Raw genomic sequence first — 22,517 nt, 5'->3', positions numbered from 1 at the left:
GGACGGGAGGGGGGAGGTGTTTGTTATGCGAGATTAATTTGTGGCATATCAAATATAAGCCTGGTTGTGTTGTGGCTAATAGAGTATTTGTAGACTGTTTTAGTCATTCCCAGCTGAATATCAGGTCTCTCACAGCATCTTCCCTATCTGAATCGCTCCCACTGCCCTCTAGTCCTTCACTCTCACTTTCCTCATCCACAAATCTTTCATCCTCGCTCAAATTAATGGGGAAATCGTCGCTTTCTCGGTCCGAATCGCTCTCGCTGCTGGTGGCCATGATTGTAAACAATGTGCGGATGTGAGGAGCTCCACAACCTGTGACGTCACGCTACTCGTCTGCTACTTCCGGTACAGGCAAGGCTTTTTTATCAGCGACCAAAAGTTGCGAACTTTATCGTCGATGTTCTCTACTAAATCCTTTCAGCAAAAATATGGCAATATCGCGAAATGATCAAGTATGACACATAGAATGGACCTGCTATCCCCGTTTAAATAAGAAAATTGCATTTCAGTAGGCCTTTAAGAAACTATTATTTAAGCCTGTCTTTGCCAGTTGCTCTGTTCATGCTTGTCTTCATGCGTTACCATAGTTCTTGCTGCTCTTTTCTTGCCACAGTAAGTCTTGCTTATTTCATGCGATTCCATAGTTAATGCTATTTGTTTCATGCCATAGTTTAGTGAGGTTTTCATGTCCATAGTTTTATGTTTCATGTCCTAAGTTTTTTGCCTTAGCTTCTCGTGTGAACGGCACGCTTTCCTTTTGTTTTGGTTTCTGTCATGTCTGCTGTGTCGGATTAATTGATTATTAAATATGTTCCTACCTGCTACCGTTGTCCGCAAAAGTCAGTTTGCATCCCGGGAGAACAATCCTCGCAGTAAGCTGCGAAAACCCCCACGTTTTGACAGAAATAGACAAAGAAAATGGTACAATATGGAAATTCCAAAGCTATGGCAAGTCGTACTCCTGACAAGACAAGAATATTTTATCTTCGATCACCGTGAAACCACATCACTGTAGGGAATGCGGGCTGGTGTGCTTTGCTGCTATGCATTAACACGTAAACATTCAGACATATATGTGTATATATATCATTTCTTATATTGGCACAACATTTTTTAACACACCATTTACAAGCCTACATCCTGACACCTTTTTGACCCTTGGCCCATTCAGTAGCATCAGGTAATGAAATAACGTATCGTTACTATTGAGCCAAAAGTAGAAAAATCATTTTGTGGCAGATTGAAATAAAGTGTATATTCTTTTATAACATATTCTGGTTGATAGTCACCAATTACAGAATGTTTATCGGGCGGAATATCACATGTTAGTAATAGATAAAGAAGGTTAAGACATTGTTATGCAGCAAAACTAAATTGATTAACTTGTGCAACATATAATGTACAGACTATCAGAAGGTATAAATATCATATTTTACATTACCAAACATATTTGACAATCAAACTATTATCGTAAAATCCACATTTTGTCTTCCTAATGCATGGCAGTGTACCTCTCCCTCTGAATGCAAGTGCTCCTACAGCAGGAATTGAAATTATGTATTCCTACAAAATACAAAATCTGGCAAGATTTGTATTTTTATTAAATAAAAAATAAAAAACTCAAAGTGTAACTTTTTGTTGGAACTTTGCCTATCGTTCACAGTTCTTTATGCAAACATGTAAAAATCGGCTTGTTCTTGATTGCAAGCAATGCAGCTAATGGGAGCAATTAATTCTACCTTTAAATGACTTTAAAAATGCATTCAAAAAGCGTCACCAATACTTCATTTACTTTCCGTAACCTGTAAAATAACCAAACTGTAGCGACAATGTTATTGTAAGAGCGAACACTGAGGAACTCTCTTTCTAGCGAAGTAACACATCGGCGTGCTTCGGTATTGGCTGTAAAAGCTAACTACGGAAAGAGATAAGCTAGCATCTACATCAGCACGAAACGTGTTTGAGTTTGTAATGTGCAACACACTGTGATAAGACAACAATCAGAATTGACTGAAACACACAAACAATCATATTATAAATGTGACTCATTCGATGTCTGTTTGGTCCAGCTAGCCGGGGACATTTTTTCCGGTTTATTTATTTAAGTCGAAATAGCTTGTCTCCAAATTCCACATGTGCAGCTTTGTGTCACGCAGTCTGCTCCAAAAGTCTCACTCTCTCTCTCCGTGCTCACTTTTAGAAGCAGCAGTTCATCCTCTGTATATTCAGGTTCAAAAAGATAAGATTGTGAATCCTCATTTCTCCAAAAATAGTCATCTTTGTAGTCTATTACCAAGTCTGCCATGATTAAATCACACTTTGTTGCCAGAAGTTGTCGTTTGCTCCAATGGAAAGGGAAATCAGTACGTGGAAGAAGTCAGTCCCAGTCCCAATGATTAAAATTACTAAAATACGGTAAATATTGTCCATATTAAAATGTTGACGGAGGGTTTTGAAGTTGTTTTCGAGGGCTTTGAAGGCTACCACTAGACGCATCTTCCAAGCTTAGACTTAGACAAACTTTATTGATCCACAAGGGAAATTGTTCCACACAATAGCTCAGTTAAAAAGGATGGAAAGGATAAGGATGGAAAGGACAATGCACACAAGGGCACAAAAAGGTATAAAGTAGACTAAAAAAGTACCATAGTAGCAATATAAAATATAACATATATGTAATATTTACATATTATATATACAGTATATAATATATACTGATGTATAATATTATTATATTATAATATAATATAATATATACAATATATAACAAATCCCAATTAATATGTACAATATTACAGTATGTGTAACAGCTGCAGGAATACACATGTAAGCACACATGATTGTATTTTTTTATGACAGAAAAAAACAAAACACTTAGGTAATAGACAAATATAGTGGTTTTTGAAATCATTTAAAAAAAATTGGCTCCAGCACCAACCGCGACCCAGAAAAGGACAAGCAGTAGAAAATGGATGGATGGATGGATGGAAAATCCTACTTAAAAAAAGAAACGTGTGTTCTTGTCTCTCTTAATGATTGTGAACGATAGGCAAAACTCCAAAAAAAGTGCAGTTCCCCTAAAGCAGAGGTGTCCAAACATTTTCCAGCGAGGGCCACACAGAGAAAAATTTAAGGATGGGAGTGCCACTTTTACACATTTTGTATATGAAAAATACTCAAACCAAAACAACGTAGATAAACATATGCTAACATTTGCAAAACACTTCTACATCTTAGCTTTGTGTTATTGATAACAAAGCAATAAAATCCATCATGATTATTTTAAAGGGGAACATTATCACCAGACCTATGTAAGCGTCAATATATACCTTGATGTTGCAGAAAAAAGACCATATATTTTTTTAACCGATTTCCGAACTCTAAATGGGTGAATTTTGGCGAATTAAACGCCTTTCTAATATTCGCTCTCGGAGCGATGACGTCACAATGTGACGTCGCATCGGGAAGCAATCCGCCATTTTCTCAAACACCGAGTCAAATGATTTTTAGTCTATTTTATTTTCTCTGATGTATTTTATGTATTTATTATTTTTATAGGTAAATGTTTTGGTAACACTTTAGTATGGGGAACATATTCTCAGTAACAAAGACTTAATTTAGAGTTATTTGGTTAGGGTTAGGGTTAGTAGAATAAGAATAAGGCATTAATAAGTACTTATTAATGTCTAAATTAGAGCCAATATGTTACTAATTTGCATGTTAGTAATCAACTAATTAATGGTGAACATGTTCCCTATACTATAGTGTTACCAATGTTTTATATTACTGCACTGCAAAAAGTCAGTGTTCAAAAACAAGAAAAAAAAATACAAAAATGAGGGGTATTTTACTTGAACTAAGCAAAATTATCTGCCAATAGAACAAGAAAATGTGGCTTGTCAAGACTTTCCAAAACAAGTAAAATAAGCTAACCTCAATGAATCCCAAAATACCTTAAAATAAGTATATTCTCACTAATAACAAGTGCACTTTTCTTGATAGCAAAAACAAATAGGAGACCTTTTTTTCTCAATATGTTGAAAAATATTCTTAAATGAAGTAAATGCTAGTGCCATTATCTTGACATAATGATATGCGCTCGGCATTACATTTTTTGAAACCAGCAAACTTATACTAAAAAATAAGGTTTATTGTTCTTAATGGAAAGGCAAAAAGGCAATGCTCAGGCAAATCATATTGTCTAAAAATGCATTTTCCCATTGATAACATGACATCATCGCACCAAGTGCGTGCTCTTTCAGTCAATTAGTGAGCAAGGAATATAGTTGTATACCGTATTTTTCGGAGTATAAGTCGCACCTGCCGAAAATGCATAATAAAGAAGGAAAAAAACATATATAAGTCGCACTGAAGCCCGGCCAAACTATGAAAAAAACTGCGACTTATAGTCCGAAAAATACGGTATATATATATATATATATATATTCACAGCCTGGCCCCCGGCCAATTTTATTTTTATTGTAATTTTGAAGAATTTATCTAAATGTGCATGAACTATTTCTGTTCAAAATTGTTTTGAAATCTCACATGTTAAATGTTTAAATATTAACTGTCAGTTTAATTATGAGACACAATTGTGTCAAAGTCATGTTTTATTTATTTCATGCTTGAAATAAGAAATCGTCACTTTAAAAAATCCATCCATCCATTTTCTACCGCTTATTCCCTTTTGGGGTCGCGGGGGGCGCTGGAGCCTATCTCAGCTACAATCGGGCGGAAGGCGGGGTTCACCCTGGACAAGTCGCCACCTCATCGCAAAAAAGTAGTTTTATACTTGTGAGTGTTGATGACACAGCTTTGCAACAGTTGATATTCTAGTCTCAAGCATGTTTTACTCAATATAGGCCATAAAATCTCAGCAACAAGCTGTAATATCTTACTGAGATCATTTAGGAGCAAAACCCTTAAAACAAGTAAAACACTCTAACATAAAATCTGCTTAGTGAGAAGAATTATCTTATCATTCTAGTTTCAAGCCAGGGACGGCGTGGCGCAGTGGAAGAGTGGCCGTGCGCGACCCGAGGGTCCCTGGTTCAATCCCCACCTAGTACCAACCTTGTCATGTCCGTTGTGTCCTGAGCAAGACACTTCACCCTTGCTCCTGATGGGTGCTGGTTAGCGCCTTGCATGGCAGCTCCCTCCATCAGTGTGTGAATGTGTGTGTGAATGGGTAAATGTGGAAGTAGTGTCAAAGCGCTTTGAGTACCTTGAAGGTAGAAAAGCGCTATACAAGTACAACCCATTTATCAGACAGAAAATAAGCAAATATCATTAGATTTCAGTTTTTGCAGTGATTTTATTATAGATTTTTTTTTTTTTTTGTAAAAAGCACTTTAAATTGAGTTAACAACCTCAAAGTGCTACAGTGTATTAAATGTTTTTTAAATACAAATATAATAAAAAATAAATAAAAATAAAAACTAGAACAGCCAAATAGCTAAAGTTAAAGTTAAAGTTAAAGTACCAATGATTGTCACACACACACTAGGTGTGGCGAAATTATTCTCTGCATTTAACCCATCACCCTTGATCACCCCCTGGGAGGTGAGGGGAGCAGTGGGCAGCAGCGGTGGCCGCGCCCGGGAATCATTTTTGGTGATTTAACCCCCAATTCCAACCCTTGATACTGAGTGCCAAGCAGGGAGGTAATGGCTCCCATTTTTATAGTCTTTGGTATGACTCGGCCGGGGTTTGAACTCACAACCTACCGATCTCAGGGCGGACACTCTAACCACTAGGCCAACCACTAACCACTAGTATGCATTATTTAGATTTCAGTTTTTGCAGTGTAACTCTTCTAGAATGTATGTCTCAACTTCTGTGCATCACTTTGTGAAACTTCTATTGTTTTTTGAAATGTGCAAGTGGATTGGATTAAATAGATCAGATCATTGTGCAGGACGCTTTGCTGCCAAATCTGTCCAAAAGGACCAGTTACCCCCCCCAAAAAAGTGACACATTACAACAAATGTTGGAGAGGACTCCCAACAAGTGCAGTCTTTATACTTTCAAGTGTCTTTGGCTGCTGCTGCCACCCACTTGCTCTCTCTTTGGGCAGTTTGTGCCCTTCATCCTCCTCCCTTTCCTCAGGCCGCATCAAACTCTGGCTGCCGCACCGGCGCCACTGCGGGGGTCGTGTGAACCAGCCAGTCCGGTCACCTCGCATCAGTGTCGGGCCGGAATGCGCGGTGGCCTGGCCCCGGCCGGGGACGCCACTCCAGAGGAGGGGACGAAGGGAGGGGAGGGGGGTCGAGCAGGTGTTGGGTGATGAAGTGCATGTGTGGAGGGGAGGCAGGAGGGGTTGGAGTGGATAATGCTGATGTCACTTCCCCGCTACCCATTGTGGTCAGAGGAGAGGTGGACACAGAGAGCCTGCGGGTGCGCCCCTGCAGAGGTCACCGTGCCAGATCGGAATCAAAGTCTGTCTTTGCTTATTAAGTGGCCACCTGATGGTTCAGCAGCATCACGTGACAACTAAGCTGAAAGGATACCCACTCTTGCTGTCATGTTAGTCCTCTAAAATTCACAGGAAACCAGAAAGTGTAGCAATCCCTTTCCACCTCCTTGTTGAATGAAAGAGGCCTTTTACACCGCAAACAAACATTGCTCTGATCAAGCAATTATGCACTTTAAAGGTATTAAGTACCGTTGGGGGGTGGGGGGGCCCTCCTGGGACCACCGCAGTCTTTATGCACAGTTCTGTCTACGACATAAAAGGAAGAAAACTGCCATTCGTGCACATTATGTATGCATGAAGTGCTGAATCAGTAATGTTGATTTATATTTCACTGACCTCCAGGTACTCCGGCCATACTTGCCAACAACGTTCCCTCTAAGGTGCGCGCCTGTGCAATTGTGCACTGCTCAAACATCCTCTGCGCACGGCAAATCTATGCCACGCACAAAATCAAATAAAAAAATAAGCGCATAACAATTTTCGACACGACGGAGAAAACAGTTTTCGTCATCATTGTTCAAAGTCTGTCGAGACACTTTGAGGACATGAATTCCATCCATCACTTTACTGAGCAAAACTCTTTATTGTCGGCCATAAACACATCACCAAAACATTAGTAAAAAAAATTATATCTAGCAAAACTGGTCATTTTCTGCAGTACAAAGCAGACCAAAAGCAACTTTGTTATATCAACATCAGCCGCTCGCTCTTTCTCACTTGCGCCAACACATGCACATATGGCACTTAGCCAGTGATGCGTTTACAGCCACACAAAAAGTCGGACAACTCCAACACCACACGTAAAGTGTCATTCCAGGTCGTTACACTATGATTTACCAATCAAATGTGTGCTTATTCTAGTGTCATTTATTAGGAATCTTAATTTAAATAAATAAATAAATGGGTTGTACTTGTACAGCGCGTTTCTACCTTCAAGGTACTCAAAGCGCTTTGACACTACTTCCACATTTACCCATTCACACACACATTCACACACTGATGGAGGGAGCTGCCATGCAAGGCGCTAACCAGCACCCATCAGGAGCAAGGGTGAAGTGTCTTGCTCAGGACACAACGGACATGACGAGGTTGGTACTAGGTGGGGATTGAACCAGGGACCCTCGGGTTGCGCACGGCCACTCTCCCACTGCGCCACGCCGTCCCATTTATAAATATTAATCATGAAATGCTGTTAGTATATTAAATAAATATACTAACAGCAAATTTTACAAACAGGAAATTGCAGGAATGTACACATGATCCCCTGCTTACATCTCATTGTGCAACATGTGAATGTTGGGAACTAAATGCAATGTCTGAAAGGGGTACACATTATTTCCAAAGCAGGACCTCCACCCAGACAAACAATACAAGTACACAGTTCATGAAAAACAATGTTTTTTGTTATTGTCATTGTAAGTGGGCCTAAACACTTATATTAGAAAGTAACCTCATGGAAATGACTGCTGTCATTTGATTATAATTCTCTTTAAGAAGGGGAACCGGAGGGTGTGTTCTAACTATCGTGGGATCACACTCCTCAGCCTTCCCGGTAAGGTCTATTCAGGTGTACTGGAGAGGAGGCTACGCCGGATAGTCGAACCTCGGTTTCAGGAGGAACAGTGTGGTTTTCGTCCTGGTCGTGGAACTGTGGACCAGCTCTATACTCTCGGCAGGGTCCTTGAGGGTGCATGGGAGTTTGCCCAACCAGTCTACATGTGCTTTGTGGACTTGGAGAAGGCATTCAGGAAGTCCTGTGGGGAGTGCTCAGAGAGTATGGGGTATCGGACTGTCTGATTTTGGCGGTCCGCTCCCTGTATGATCAGTGTCAGAGCTTGGTCCGCATTGCCGGCAGTAAGTCGGACACGTTTCCAGTGAGGGTTGGACTCCGCCAAGGCTGCCCTTTGTCACCCATTCTGTTCATAACTTTTATGGACAGAATTTCTAGGCGCAGTCAAGGCGTTGAGGGCATCCGGTTTGGTGGCTGCAGGATTAGGTCTCTGCTTTTTGCAGATGATGTGGTCCTGATGGCTTCATCTGGCCAGGATCTTCAGCTCTCACTGGATCGGTTTGCAGCCGAGTGTGAAGCGACTGGGATGAGAATCAGCACCTCCAAGTCCGAGTCCATGGTTCTCGCCCGGAAAAGGGTGGAGTGCCATCTCCGGGTTGGGGAGGAGACCATCACTGATGGTGGAAACTTTACACTAGACTTCAGGCAACGTGGATCCTGTGCCTCTCCTGTCTTCCTCCAGACTCTGGGACCTCGATTTCCAAAGGAAATGCAAAATTTGCATGGTTGGGTGATGGTTTGGGGTGCCATGTCATCTGCTGGTGTCGGTCCACTCTGTTTCCTGAGATCCAGGGTCAACGCAGCCGTCTACCAGCAAGTTTTAGAGCACTTCATGCTTCCTGCTGCTGACCTGCTCTATGGAGATGGAGATTTCAAGTTCCAACAGGACTTGGCGCCTGCACACAGCGCAAAATCTACCCGTGCCTGGTTTACGGACCATGGTATTTCTGTTCTAAATTGGCCCGCCAACTCCCCTGACCTTAGCCCCATAGAAAATCTGTGGGGTATTGTGAAAAGGAAGATGCAGAATGCCAGACCCAAAAACGCAGAAGAGTTGAAGGCCACTATCAGAGCAACCTGGGCTCTCATAACACCTGAGCAGTGCCAGAAACTCATCGACTCCATGCCACGCCGCATTAACGCAGTAATTGAGGCAAAAGGAGCTCCAACCAAGTATTGAGTATTGTACATGCTCATATTTTTCATTTTCATACTTTTCAGTTGGCCAACATTTCTAAAAATCCCTTTTTTGTATTAGCCTTAAGTAATATTCTAATTTTGTGACACATGGAATTTTGGATTTTCATTTGTTGCCACTTCAAATCATCAAAATTAAATGAAATAAACATTTGAATGCATCAGTCTGTGTGCAATGAATAAATATAATGTACAAGTTACACCTTTTGAATGCAATTACTGAAATAAATCAAGTTTTTCAAAATATTCTAATTTACTGGCTTTTACCTGTATATATATATAGGTCTCAAGGTTGGCAAGTATGACTCCGGCTTCCTCCCACCTCCAAAGACATGCACCTGGGGATAAGTTGATTGGCAACACTAAATTGGCCCTAGGGTGTGAATGTGAGTGTGAATGTGGTCTGTCTATCTGTGTTGGCCCTGCGATGAAGTGGCGACTTATCCGCCCGAATGCAGCTGAGATAGGCTCCAGCACCCGCGTGACCCTGAAAGGGACAAGCGGTAGAAAAATGGATGGATGAATGGTTCATCTGCATGTTGGTATGCTCACGCTTCCCTTGCATGTCAGCGGAATTACAAGTCAGGACCTGAAAGAGACCTATGTGGAAGTGATGGGCTTTAGTTTATGTCAGCAACCAGTGTGTGGTACAGTTGCCTAACGGTCAGATCACTGGTCCATATAGTTGCCAATGTGTGTTTGTTGTGTTTGGTGTCTGTGTCCGTGCGTACATATGTGATAATGGGGTATATGGGTCACTGGGGTATTGTTTTTAACTTTGTAAAGCACTTTGCATTGTATTTCTTTTATGTATGAAAAGTGTTCCATAAATAAAGCTTGATTTTTAATTGATTTGATTTGATTTGAGAAGCCAGCAAAGTAAACCGTACGGCACAAGTGTAAAGCTCTAGGGTTCAGGTCTGGCCCGCCTGGTCATTTAACTTAACCTGACTCCCGCCAGATCCTTGTTTACCCAGCAATATGTTTGGAGTAGAAAAGGTGAGTCCTTTAATACCAGGAACACCACAACTACCGTCAAGCATGGTGGTGGTAGAATTATGCTCTGGGCCTGTTTTGCTGCCAATGGAACTGGTGCTTTACAGAGAGTAAATGGGACAATGAAAAAAGGAGGATTACCTCCAAATTCTTCAGGACAAGCTAAAATCATCAGCCCGGAGGTTGGGTCTTGGGCACAGTTGGGTGTTCCAACAGGACAATGACCCCAAACACACGTCAAAAGTGGTCAAGGAAAGGCTAGAATGAAGGTTTTAGAATGGCCTTCCCAAAGTCCTGACTTAAACGTGAGGACAATGCTGAAGAAACAAGTCCATGTCAGAAAACCAACAAATTTAGCTGAACTGCACCAATTTTGTCAAAAGGAGTGGTCAAAAACTCAACCAGAAGCTTGTGGATGGCTACCAAAAGTGCCTTATTGCAGTGAAACTTGCCAAGGGTCATGTAAGCAAATATTAACATTGCTGTATGCAGATTTGGTCACATTTTCGGTAGAACCATAATAAATTCATAAAAGAACCAAACATCATGAATGTTTTTTGTGACCAACAAGTATGTGCTCCAATCACTCTATCACCAAAAAATAAGAGTTGTAGAAATGATTGGAAACTCAAGACAGCCATGACATTATGTTCTTTACAAGTGTACAAATTTGATCGTGATTGTATATTTAACAGTGACCATTTTCAAAAGACAATTTATGATACTTTAGAAGAGGGTTGGACGAAGAGGGTTTCATTGGACATCTAAAGGGAATTACGCTAAAGATTTCCCTGAACAAAATAATCATAGCAATTAGGTTGTGTGTTGTGGTTATTTTTTAGCATTATTTTATATACCAGGAAACAAACCAGAACAAAAACAGTGTAAAGCTTGATTAACCTACAATGCATAGCCGATTGTTTGTCAATACAGTTTTGTGACAGAATGGGACAATGAAAAAAGGAGGATTACCTCCAAATTCTTCAGGACAAGCTAAAATCATCAGCCCGGAGGTTGGGTCTTGGTCGCAGTTGGGTGTTCCAACAGGACAATGACCCCAAACACACCTCAAAAGTGGTAAAGAAATCAGGCTAGAATGAAGGTTTTAGAATGGCCTTCCCAAAGTCCTGACTTAAACGTGTGAATAATGCTGAAGAAACAAGTCCTAGTCAGAAAACCAAGAAATTTAGCTGAACTGCACCAATTTTGTCAAGAGGAGTGGTCAAAAACTCAACCAGAAGCTTGTGGATGGCTACCAAAAGGGCCTAATTGCAGTGAAACTTGCCAAGGGACATGTAAGCAAATATTAACATTGCTGTATGTATACTTTTGACCCATTTTCGGTAGAACCATAATAAATTCATAAAAGAACCAAACTTCATGAATGTTTTTTGTGACCAACAAGTATGTGCTCCAATCACTCTATCACCAAAAAATAAGAGTTGTAGAAATGATTGGAAACTCAAGACAGCCATGACATGATGTTCTTTACAAGTGTACAACTTTTGATCGTGATTGTATATTCAATAGTGACCATTTTCAAAAGACAAATTATGATACTTTAGAAGAGGGTTGGACGAAGAGGGTTTCATTGGACATCTAAAGGGAATTACGCTAAAGATTTCCCTGAACAAAATAATCATAGCAATTAGGTTAAATTACATTGCTGTGTTGTGGTTATTTTTTAGCATTATTTTACATACCAGGAAACAAACCAAAACAAAAACAGTGTAAAGCTTGATTAACCTACAATGCATAGCCGATTGTTTGTCAATACAGTTTTGTGACAGAATGGGACAATGAAAAAAGGAGGATTACCTCCAAATTCTTCAGGTAAACCTAAAATCATCAGCCCGGAGGTTGGGTCTTGGGCGCAGTTGGGTGTTCCAACAGGACAATGACCCCAAACACACCTCAAAAGTGGTAAAGAAATCAGGCTAGAACGAAGGTTTTAGAATGGCCTTCCCAAAGTCCTGACTTAAACGTGTGAACAATGCTGAACAAAACAAGTCCTAGTCAGAAAACCAACAAATTTAGCTGAACTGCACCAATTTTGTCAAGAGGAGTGGTCAAAAACTCAAGCAGAAGCTTGTGGATGGCTACCAAAAGTGCCTTATTGCAGTGAAACTTGCCAAGGGACATGTAAGCAAATATTAACATTGCTGTATGTATACTTTTGACCCATTTTCAGTAGACTCATAATAAATTCATAAAAGAACCAAACTTCATGAATGTTTTTTGTGACCAAACACTCCATCACCAAAAAATAAGAGTTGTAGAAATGATTGGAAACTCAAGACAGCCATGACATTATGTTCTTTACAAGTGTACAACTTTTGATCGAGACTGTATATTTCACAGTGACCATTTTCAAAAGACAAATTATGATACTTTAGAAGAGGGTTGGACGAAGAGGGTTTCATTGGACATCTAAAGGGAATTACGCTAAAGATTTCCCTGAACAAAATAATGATAGCAATTACGTTGCTGTGTTGTGGTTATTTTTTAGCATTATTTTACATACCAGGAAACAAACCAGAACAAAAACAGTGTAAAGCTTGATTAACCTACAATGCATAGCCGATTGTTTGTCAATACAGTTTTGTGACAGAATGGGACAATGAAAAAGGAGGATTACCTCCAAATTCTTCAGGACAAGCTAAAATCATCAGCTCGGAGGTTGGGTCTTGGTCGCAGTTGGGTGTTCCAACAGGACAATGACCCCAAACACACCTCAAAAGTGGTAAAGAAATCAGGCTAGAATGAAGGTTTTAGAATGGCCTTCCCAAAGTCCTGACTTAAACGTGTGAACACTGCTGAAGAAAACAAGTCCTAGTCAGAAAACCAACAAATTTAGCTGAACTGCACCAATTTTGTCAAGAGGAGTGGTCAAAAACTCAAGCAGAAGCTTGTGGATGGCTACCAAAAGTGCCTTATTGCAGTGAAACTTGCCAAGGGTCATGTAAGAGTTGTAGAAATGATTGGAAACTCAAGACAGCCATGACATTATGTTCTTTACAAGTGTATGTCAACTTTTGACCGCGGCTGTATATGCAAGTTGGAAATAAAATAGTACCTATACTCAAAGTTGCCGTAGTCAGGGAGTGTGAGAGGGCTCAGGCGGTGCTGTTTTCGACAGTGATGCAAGGCGGAACTGACAGTTGACAGTTGCCAAACACTGTGTCATGCTCTCATTGTCACACCTGGCAGCTGTCAATCAAAAGGGTCCCAAACACCTCACTTCCCGACACCACCGCGGCCTATGCCAAACACGCCGGGAGTGGTGACATCCATCCACAGTGTTGGCCCACTCCGACTGCACTCGTCTTGTCAGGGCCAGCGAGGGAAGGGGAGGGTAGGGGTGGTGGTTGGGGCTTAGCAACCAGCTATTTACATAAGGAAAGGTCACAAATGGCCTGCAGGCACTGTGCTAATTAGTGAATACGACCAAAAAAAACTATAATAAAAGACAAAAAAATTGTTAGGTAAGTGTGTGATGAGATGAAAACCCTAACCCTAACCTTAACCCTATGAGTGGAAAGGTAAGAGAACGTTGGAGGAGCTCAAAAAGAAACTTGTTCAGGTGTCGAAGGTACACAAATATAAGAATTTGTCAGCAGAAAGGTAAAAGTGGCGTCCGACTCTGGCAAGGAATGTCATTTATTACCATCCTGAAACCAACCGGTGTAGCGGTAGCTTTGCACCACAGTCCCCACAAGTGACCACATGACGGTGTTCAGACGGGCGGGCAGGCAGCCTCTCCCGTAGCCAAATAAGCGAATCAACCTTTATAATTCATTGTGACAAGCTGACAGGGAAAATGAGTGTAAAATTTTATACTTACATGCATTTTTGTGTCACATCGCCGTCTGTGCGCTTGTTTTTCTCCGCCCGGCCATAGCCGAGGGCTTCTTTCTCTGTGGGCTCGGCGGACCTCGTTTCCAGGCCTTCAGACACATCGCCCTTCGCCCTAGTGCATTTGCTGATTAATTTTGGATGCTCCCCTTAATTAACACCCCAAAGGAAAAGTGTAGATATCCTAGCCTTGCATTCGCGGCGGGAACAAATGGAAGAGTCTGAAGAAGGATGACCCCGGGGAGACAGACGTGCTGATGTCCGAAATGACATTAAAGGAGCAACGCGGAGGCCCGGGTGACGCCGGGCCGAGACCTGCGCTAAGGCGATGCCTCAGGAGCTTCCAGGCCTTTTAATCAGCGGCTGGAAACGAGCTCCCTATTAGTCTCATTTCATTTACTTTAGCCACAATGAAGAAGCCGAGCTTGCGTGATGCCACCCGACGCTTGAAACATGCTGCTCCAGCGCCAGCGCCGGTACCGCCTCCGGCCCGGCGTCATTAATTGGTGCCACTCTCTTACTTCCAGTGAAATTGGCAGATAACGGACAGGGGCGAAATAAAAAATTTCGCTTGTGTGTGTGGTTTTTTTTTTTTGTGTCCCCTTCTTTCCGCCCCTCGTCCCAACATCAGAGCAGATTTCACTAATTGGGTTGAATGGCACCCATCTCTCCTTGTGACAGCCAAGTGGAATGCATGAGAAGCTGCAGGCAGCATGGAGTGCTCTCACCCTGCCACGCCAGCTCGGAAGACACGGCAGAGGATGGCGTAAGGACGTGGGTGCGGGAGGGGGGCAAAGTTTCAATGAGACAAAGAGCACTTTTGTGAGACCTTCAAAAGAAATACCCTGTTTCAGTCAGTGCGTTTCCGTTGACTAAATGAGTCTGAATTCTTTGCATCCTGTAGTGACGACTCTGACTGGTTTGTAATGGATTCGCAATCACTTCAGGGTGTCGGGTCTGGACCGCAAGTATGCGTTCAGGTGAATGCAGGAGGAATAATAGATCCAAGTCCAGATTTGTAGGTTCAATTGTCTATTGAATCAGCACCTCCAAGTCCGAGTCCATGGTTCTCGCCCGGAAAAGGGTGTAGTGCCATCTCCGGGTTGGGGAGGAGACCCTGCCCCAAGTGGAGGAGTTCAAGTACCTCGGAGTCTTGTTCACGAGCGAGGGAAGAGTGGATCGTGAGATCGACAGGCGGATCGGTGCGGCGTCTTCAGCAATGCGGACGCTGTATCGATCCCTTGTGGTGAAGAAGGGAGGCAAAGCTCTCAATTTACCAGTCAATCTACGTTCCCATCCTCACCCATGGTCATGAGCTTTGGGTTATGACCGAAAGGACAAGATCACGGGTACAAGTGGCCGAAATGAGTTTCCTCCGCCGGGTGACGGGGCTCTCCCTTAGAGATAGGGTGAAAAGCTCTGCCATCCGGGGGGAACTCAAAGTAAAGCCGCTACTCCTCCACATCGAGAGGAGACAGATGAGGTGGTTCGGGCATCTGGTCAGGATGCCACCCGAACGCCTAGGGACGTGTTTAGGGCACGTCCGACCGGTAGGAGGCCACGGGGAAGTCCCAGGACACGTTGGGAAGACTATGTCTCCCGGCTGGCCTGGGAACGCCTTGGGATCCCCCGGGAAGAGCTGGACGAAGTGGCTGGGGAGAGGGAAGTCTGGGCTTCCCTGCTTAGGCTGCTGCCCCCGCGACCCGACCTCGGATAAGCGGAAGAAGATGGATTGATGGATACACGGTCTAGCTCTGTCCTATCTTGTCGATTGTATTGTACCATATGTCCCGGCAAGAAATCTGCGTTCAAAGAACTCCGGCTTATTAGTGATTCCCAGAGCCCAAAAAAAGTCTGCGGGCTATAGAGCGTTTTCTATTGGTGCTCCAGTACTATGGAATGCCCTCCCGGTAACAATTAGAGATGCTACCTCAGTAGAAGCATTTAAGTCCCATCTTAAAACTCATTTGTATACTCTAGCCTTTAAATAGACCCCCCTTTTAGACCAGTTGATCTGCCGTTTCTTTTCTTTTCTCCTCTGCTCCCCTATTCCTTGTGGAGGGGGGGGGGGGGCACAGATCCGGTGGCCATGGCCATGGGACGGCGTGGCGCAGTGGAAGAATGGCCGTGCGCGACCCGAGGGTCCCTGGTTCAATCCCCACCTAGTACCAACCTCGTCATGTCCTGAGCAAGACACTTCACCCTTGCTCCTGATGGGTGCTGGTTAGCGCCTTGCATGGCAGCTCCCTCCATCAGTGTGTGAATGTGTGTGTGAATGGGTGAATGTGGAAGTAGTGTCAAAGCGCTTTGAGTACCTTGAAGGTAGAAAAGCGCTATACAAGTACAACCCATTTATCATTTATTTATCATGGATGAAGTGCCGGCTGTCCAGAGTCGGGACCCGGGGTGGACCGCTCGCCTGTGCATCGGCTGGGAACATCTCTGCGCTGCTGACCCGTCTACGCTCGGGATGGTGTCCTGCTGGCCCCACTATGGACTGGACTCTTACTATTATTATTTTGGATCCACTATGGACTGGACTCTCACAATATTATGTCAGACCCACTCGACATCCATTGCTTTCGGTCTCCCCTAGAGGGGGGGGGGGGTTACCCACATATGCGGTCCTCTCCAAGGTTTCTCATAGTCATTCACATCGACGTCCCACTGGGGTGAGTTTTTCCTTGCCCTTATGTGGGCTTTGTACCGAGGATGTCGTTGTGGCTTGTGCAGCCCTTTGAGACACTTGTGATTTAGGGCTATATAAATAAACATTGATTGATTGATTGATGTTGCAGCGATTTAAAACAGTTTTGGCAATTTGTTCTGGCCTGAAACCGTAACTAGTTACTGATTTTCAGTAACTAACCCAACACTGTTTCCGACACCTCGTCTTGTGACCTGCTGAGCTCGTTGAGGACCATTCGTGTTGAACTTTACTACTTGGACTGCTCTGCTCTTCTTCTTTTTTTGCGGCCACATATGGAATATCATTAACCGGCTAACATTAGCATGCCATTTGGACCCCCGCCTGCAACAACAATTATTGCATAACCTCCCTCCAAGCGATGCTAATAAAGAATAATGTGCTGTAAAACACTTTTGCATCTGCTCGTCCCTCACAAGTCAGTCGTTTGATGGACACTCGGGGCCCTTTGATTTTAATCGTAAATGTTACGCCCTCCACTTGAGGACCTGGCGACGCATCGTTTAAACACCCTCCCCGGGACCTTCTTCCCATCTCCTCCGCCCACTCCTCCTTTCAGCCCGCTGTCCACTCCCTGCTTCAGCATTAAAAGGAGCAATCCCGGTGGAAAATGTAAATCACAGTTTTTCAAAACAAATTAGGCCCAAAGATAACGTTTTTCTCTTTCCCTTTCCCTTTCACGCACATATTTTTTTTTTTTTAGGGGGGCTAAATTGCAGTCGGCCCGCTGTCAGGGCTAATGGCGAGCTGTTGGCGGATCCGGCGTGATTGCAAGGAGGAGGGTACACAATTCTGTGTGAAATGACGTGACGTTCATCAGGGTTCACGGCGCGGGCTTTTAAACCGACCGGATATTTTTTTGCTCATCTCCGCCTTGCCGGTGATGATTTCTCCCACGCTCGGTTACGGCTTTCCCGCAACAAAGGTGGCTTGAAGCTTTTCACGGCGGAAAAAAAACCCAGCAACACCCGACCGATGGGACAGGTTGATAGGCATGGCGAGCGAACGCGTTCTGACACATCTTGACACCTGCTTGCATTACATGTGACGCACCTGCGTGCAATAATCCTGCTCCCTGCGTGATTTGTCATCGCCTCACAAAAGCAACAAATTCACTACAAATCAAGCTTGTCCGGGCGGAGAAGGCGCAACAAAGAAAAGGGACAGATCCATTTCAGCCTGGTTGCATGCTGTCCTGACTTCTGATGGTAAAGATTCTTGCAGGGGGACATCAGGGATCGTGACCAACAATCGTCCGCCTTGTTTGAGGTTGGAAAAGTGGCGAGCTGGCGGGTGGAATCCGGCGAGAAGGGGAAACAAAAGATGAGGAGATCGTTTAGTGCAACTGGACTCTTGAGTAGAAGCCCCTCTTGGACATGTGAATTGATCTCATGTGTTCCACAGACTACTAGCTCCATCACGCTGCTATCCTCCCCGAACCATGTCAGAGTCCACGCACAGAAAACGACAAAGTGAAGCGGGCTCAGACGGGCTCTCGTCTTACAGGGCTAGGTTTTCGCCGGCGCTCGTGGAACTGGACACCGCATAAATGTCCCAATTACACCTGCGCTTCTGGTCCCTTTTGTGAGGGGGATTTCTCCTTTTTCCGCCTCTTCTCCCCAAACGTGAGCACAAAGCGGACAATTGTGCATCGGCGAGCGGAGAAGATGCTCATCTCTGCATATCAATCAATCAATCAATCAATCAGTGTTTATTAATATATAGCCCTAAATCACAAGTGTCTCAAAGGGCTGCACAAGCCACAACGACACCCGCGGTACAGAGCCCACATAAGGGCAAGGAAAAACTCACAACCCCAATGGGACGTCGATGTGAATGACTATGAGATACCTTGCACCTAGGGGAGACCGGATGCAATGGACGTCGATTGGGTCTGACATAATATTGTGAAAGTCCAGTCCATAGTGGATCTAACATAATAGTGAGAGTCCAGTCCATGGTGGATCTAACATAATAGTGAGAGTCCAGTCCATAGTGGATCTAACATAATAGTGAGAGTCCAGTCCATAGTGGATCTAACATAATAGTGAGAGTCCAGTCCATAGTGGATCTAACATAATAGTGAGAGTCCAGTCCATAGTGGATCTAACATAATAGTGAGAGTCCAGTCCATAGTGGATCTAACATAATAGTGAGAGTCCAGTCCATAGTGGATCTAACATAATAGTGAGAGTCCAGTCCATAGTGGATCTAACATAATAGTGAGAGTCCAGTCCATAGTGGATCTAACATAATAGTGAGAGTCCAGTCCATGGTGGATCTAACATAATAGTGAGAGTCCAGTCCATAGTGGATCTAACATAATAGTGAGAGTCCAGTCCATAGTGGATCTAACATAATAGTGAGAGTCCAGTCCATAGTGGATCTAACATAATAGTGAGAGTCCAGTCCATAGTGGATCTAACATAATAGTGAGAGTCCAGTCCATAGTGGATCTAACATAATAGTGAGAGTCCAGGCCATAGTGGATCTAACATAATAGTGAGAGTCCAGTCCATAGTGGATCTAACATAATAGTGAGAGTCCAGTCCATAGTGGGGCCAGCAGGACACCATCTCGAGCGGAGTTGGGTCAGCAGCGCAGAGATGTCCCCAACCGATGCACGGGCAAGCGGTCCACACCGGGTCCCGACTCTGGACAGCCAACACTTCATCCATGGCCACCGGACCTGTGTTTGTTTTTGATTGATTGAAACTTTTATTAGTAGATTGCACAGTACAGTACATATACCGTACAATTGACCACTAAATGGTAACACCCCAATACGTTTTTCAACTTGTTTAAGTCGGGATCCACAAGGGAGAGAGGGGCAGAGGAGAAAAGAAAAGAAACGGCAGATCAACTGGTCTAAGAAGGGGGGTCTATTTAAAGGCTAGACTTTTTTGGGGCTCTGGGAATCACTAATAAGCCGGAGTTCTTTGAACACAGATTTCTTCCCGGGACATATGGTACAATACAATCGGCAATTATATGGGATGGCGCTAACTGCACTGCAGGTATCGATAAGGCATGTCCGTGTTCTATAGTTTGGGGAGTGTTACATTTTTATTTCACGTTCATCGTCCTGATCTCACTCTGCATGTTTCCATGCACTACATTAGTCTGATTTCTCAAATAATTAGTTTTTTTGTCATTGCACACTTAAATGTGAAGTCCCAGTTTCCATGTTTCATCTTTAATTCTTGTACACTAGTGGCAGTGGCGGGCTGTGCGTTTCCCACCGAGGCCTTCAGTGATGTCCTACTTAGTCTGACTTCACCTCTCAAAATACCGTAATTTCAACAGTGTACAAAACGGGTGTATATAACGGGTGTCCTGGGCATGACGTTAAAGTGCATCCGGCAGTGGAGGCTCCTCTATGGGGTCTTGGAGGTTGACCCCTTTACTACTGTTACCCCAGGTGGCCCTTGGCAAAGGCCTAGTACCTGACTGCCCCCTAGCCAGGGATACGGTGAAGACCTCAACGGCGGCGCAGGCGGAAGACGGTAGATGTAAGAACTACCACGACGGCTGCGATGGCGGAAGAAGGCTGCAGCAGAAAAGGGTACGCAGTCGTCTTGGACTCCATGCCACTGGACCCTGACCCGATTCTGTCAAGGATCGTGTGGTGACTGTCTGTGCACCAATTCTCCCCACGTTAAACAAAGTCATGCACAGGCATCCTCCATAAAGTGATACCCCCCTACCAGGAGGATCGTCATACTCGTCCGAGTGACCGCCGATGATGATGTACAAAACGGGGTTATTTTCTGGCGCATTTGAAAATCAGGAAACCCGCAATCAGCAATTAAAACATATCTTAAGTGGTACTGTCAAAATACAGATTGCAAAAAACATTTTAAACGTGAAAAAATAAAGAAATAAAATATCTGAACTCACATTTCATCGACAGCTGAGCTAGCTTCTAGGGCCCAGAGACTCCCCGCAACCGGACGGGAAAACCGGCCCCGCCCCACCGGCAACCGGGCCCCCACGAGCCCACCCCCCACCCCCAAATCGGCCGCCGCAGGACCACCCGGCACGGTGCAACGGGAACCACCCACCCCACCCGCAGGGACCCCAACAATGGAGATGGAACAACCAGCAACCGACCCGCCGAGTTCCCCCCCTGAGGGAGGGGAAAAATAAAAAAATAATATTAATAAAATATATTAAAAAATAAATAAATAAATAAATTTAAAAAAAAGAATGAAAAGAAGATCACAGACATGCTGACACACAAGGTCACTACCCAGGCAACTGGCCGACTCGCAGAAAATTGCCATTTTTTAAATATGCTGCAAAGTTTCATTAATACAACTGTGTTTTTAATTCACGTTTGAAGCAAACAGATTCGTCAGAAAAAGTTCATTCGGTGTTTCAGGTGGACCTGATTAAATGAGTCACTTGACTGACTAAGTGTTATCTGGCTCTGCATCTTATTTTGTTAAGTATTCATTCAGTGCACATTATCTACTCCCTGATGTGCGTCTTAATCGCATGCTTTATTTCCATAATTATGTTCACAACATTTTACATAATTCAGAATTTACCTGCTCAGAGAGTCAGTGAGATGATGTACAACACTGGAAACTCCTGTAGTTTTCCTTCTGTCCCGGTTCAACATATTCCCGTATTTTAACTAATAAAAAAAACAAAAATCTCCTCCGTAATGCCAGCTTCCTGTCTGGTGGGCAAGTTAAAGTCACATTGGCATAAAACGTACAGTATTCGATAAAATTAGGCCTTCAAAATAAAAGCATGGCAGTGGAATATGATGGCTGCATCAAATCAATTAATTGAAAGACAAATACAAATAAACTCAATAACTTTGCCATCATTAATAAATTGCTGTGTTTGTTTTCCTTGTCTGTCACTTCCATTCGGGTGCAGGAGGGTTCACTCCGTTCATTGCTCTCAGCACCTGAGTACATTTAACACATTGCAGAATCAAATGTACGGAGTGAACCCTCTTGCCGGTCATCCACCATCTTTGTTTTGGAGGCAGGAATGCATGGTTAGGACATAGAGCCTCTGCAGTAAGGATTGTGAACGATAAGCAAAATAAAATTAAAAAAAATAGTACGATTCCCCTTTAAATGTCACATGACTTAATCCACCGCCATATGAAGTACAGTCATTATATTAATTCCAGCATGCGGTTCATGCTCAACACAGGCTTCTGCAGCTGGGAGGCTCGTGACGGGTGCGAACACCTTGCTTCACTCAGTGCCGACTGAGCACCTTTAAGATATTGCTCCTCAAATCGAGTGAACAACAACACCGCCGTGCTTTTTTTGCCGAATTAATTCCAAGTGTTAAGTCATCCTTTGAAGCCCGTAGCTCCTTGAGCAGCAGCGATAATAGCAGCGGCTGCCCAGTGTTTCCTGACGGCCAACCAGACGTGGGTAGAGTAGCCAGAAATTGTACTTAAGTAAGAGTACTGTTACTTTAGAGATTTATTACTCAAGTAAAAGTAAGGAGTAGTCACCCAAATATTTACTTGAGTAAAAGTAAAAAGTATGTTGTGAAAAAACTACTGAGTAACTGATGAGTAACCTGTTGGTTTAATGATGACGACAACAAATAATAAACAAAAACATAAAAATAGTAATGAGCAAATTCAGAGCCAGGAATATCTCTTAAGCAACTAAAACAATAATATATATTAAATAATAATGCATTAACATAAAAAAAATTAAGGCAAATTG

This window comes from Nerophis lumbriciformis, linkage group LG23 (assembly GCF_033978685.3).
Source record: "Nerophis lumbriciformis linkage group LG23, RoL_Nlum_v2.1, whole genome shotgun sequence".
NCBI lineage: Eukaryota > Metazoa > Chordata > Actinopteri > Syngnathiformes > Syngnathidae > Nerophis > Nerophis lumbriciformis.
The sequence above is the reverse complement of the archived record's forward strand: the minus strand, read 5'-3'. Positions refer to the sequence as shown.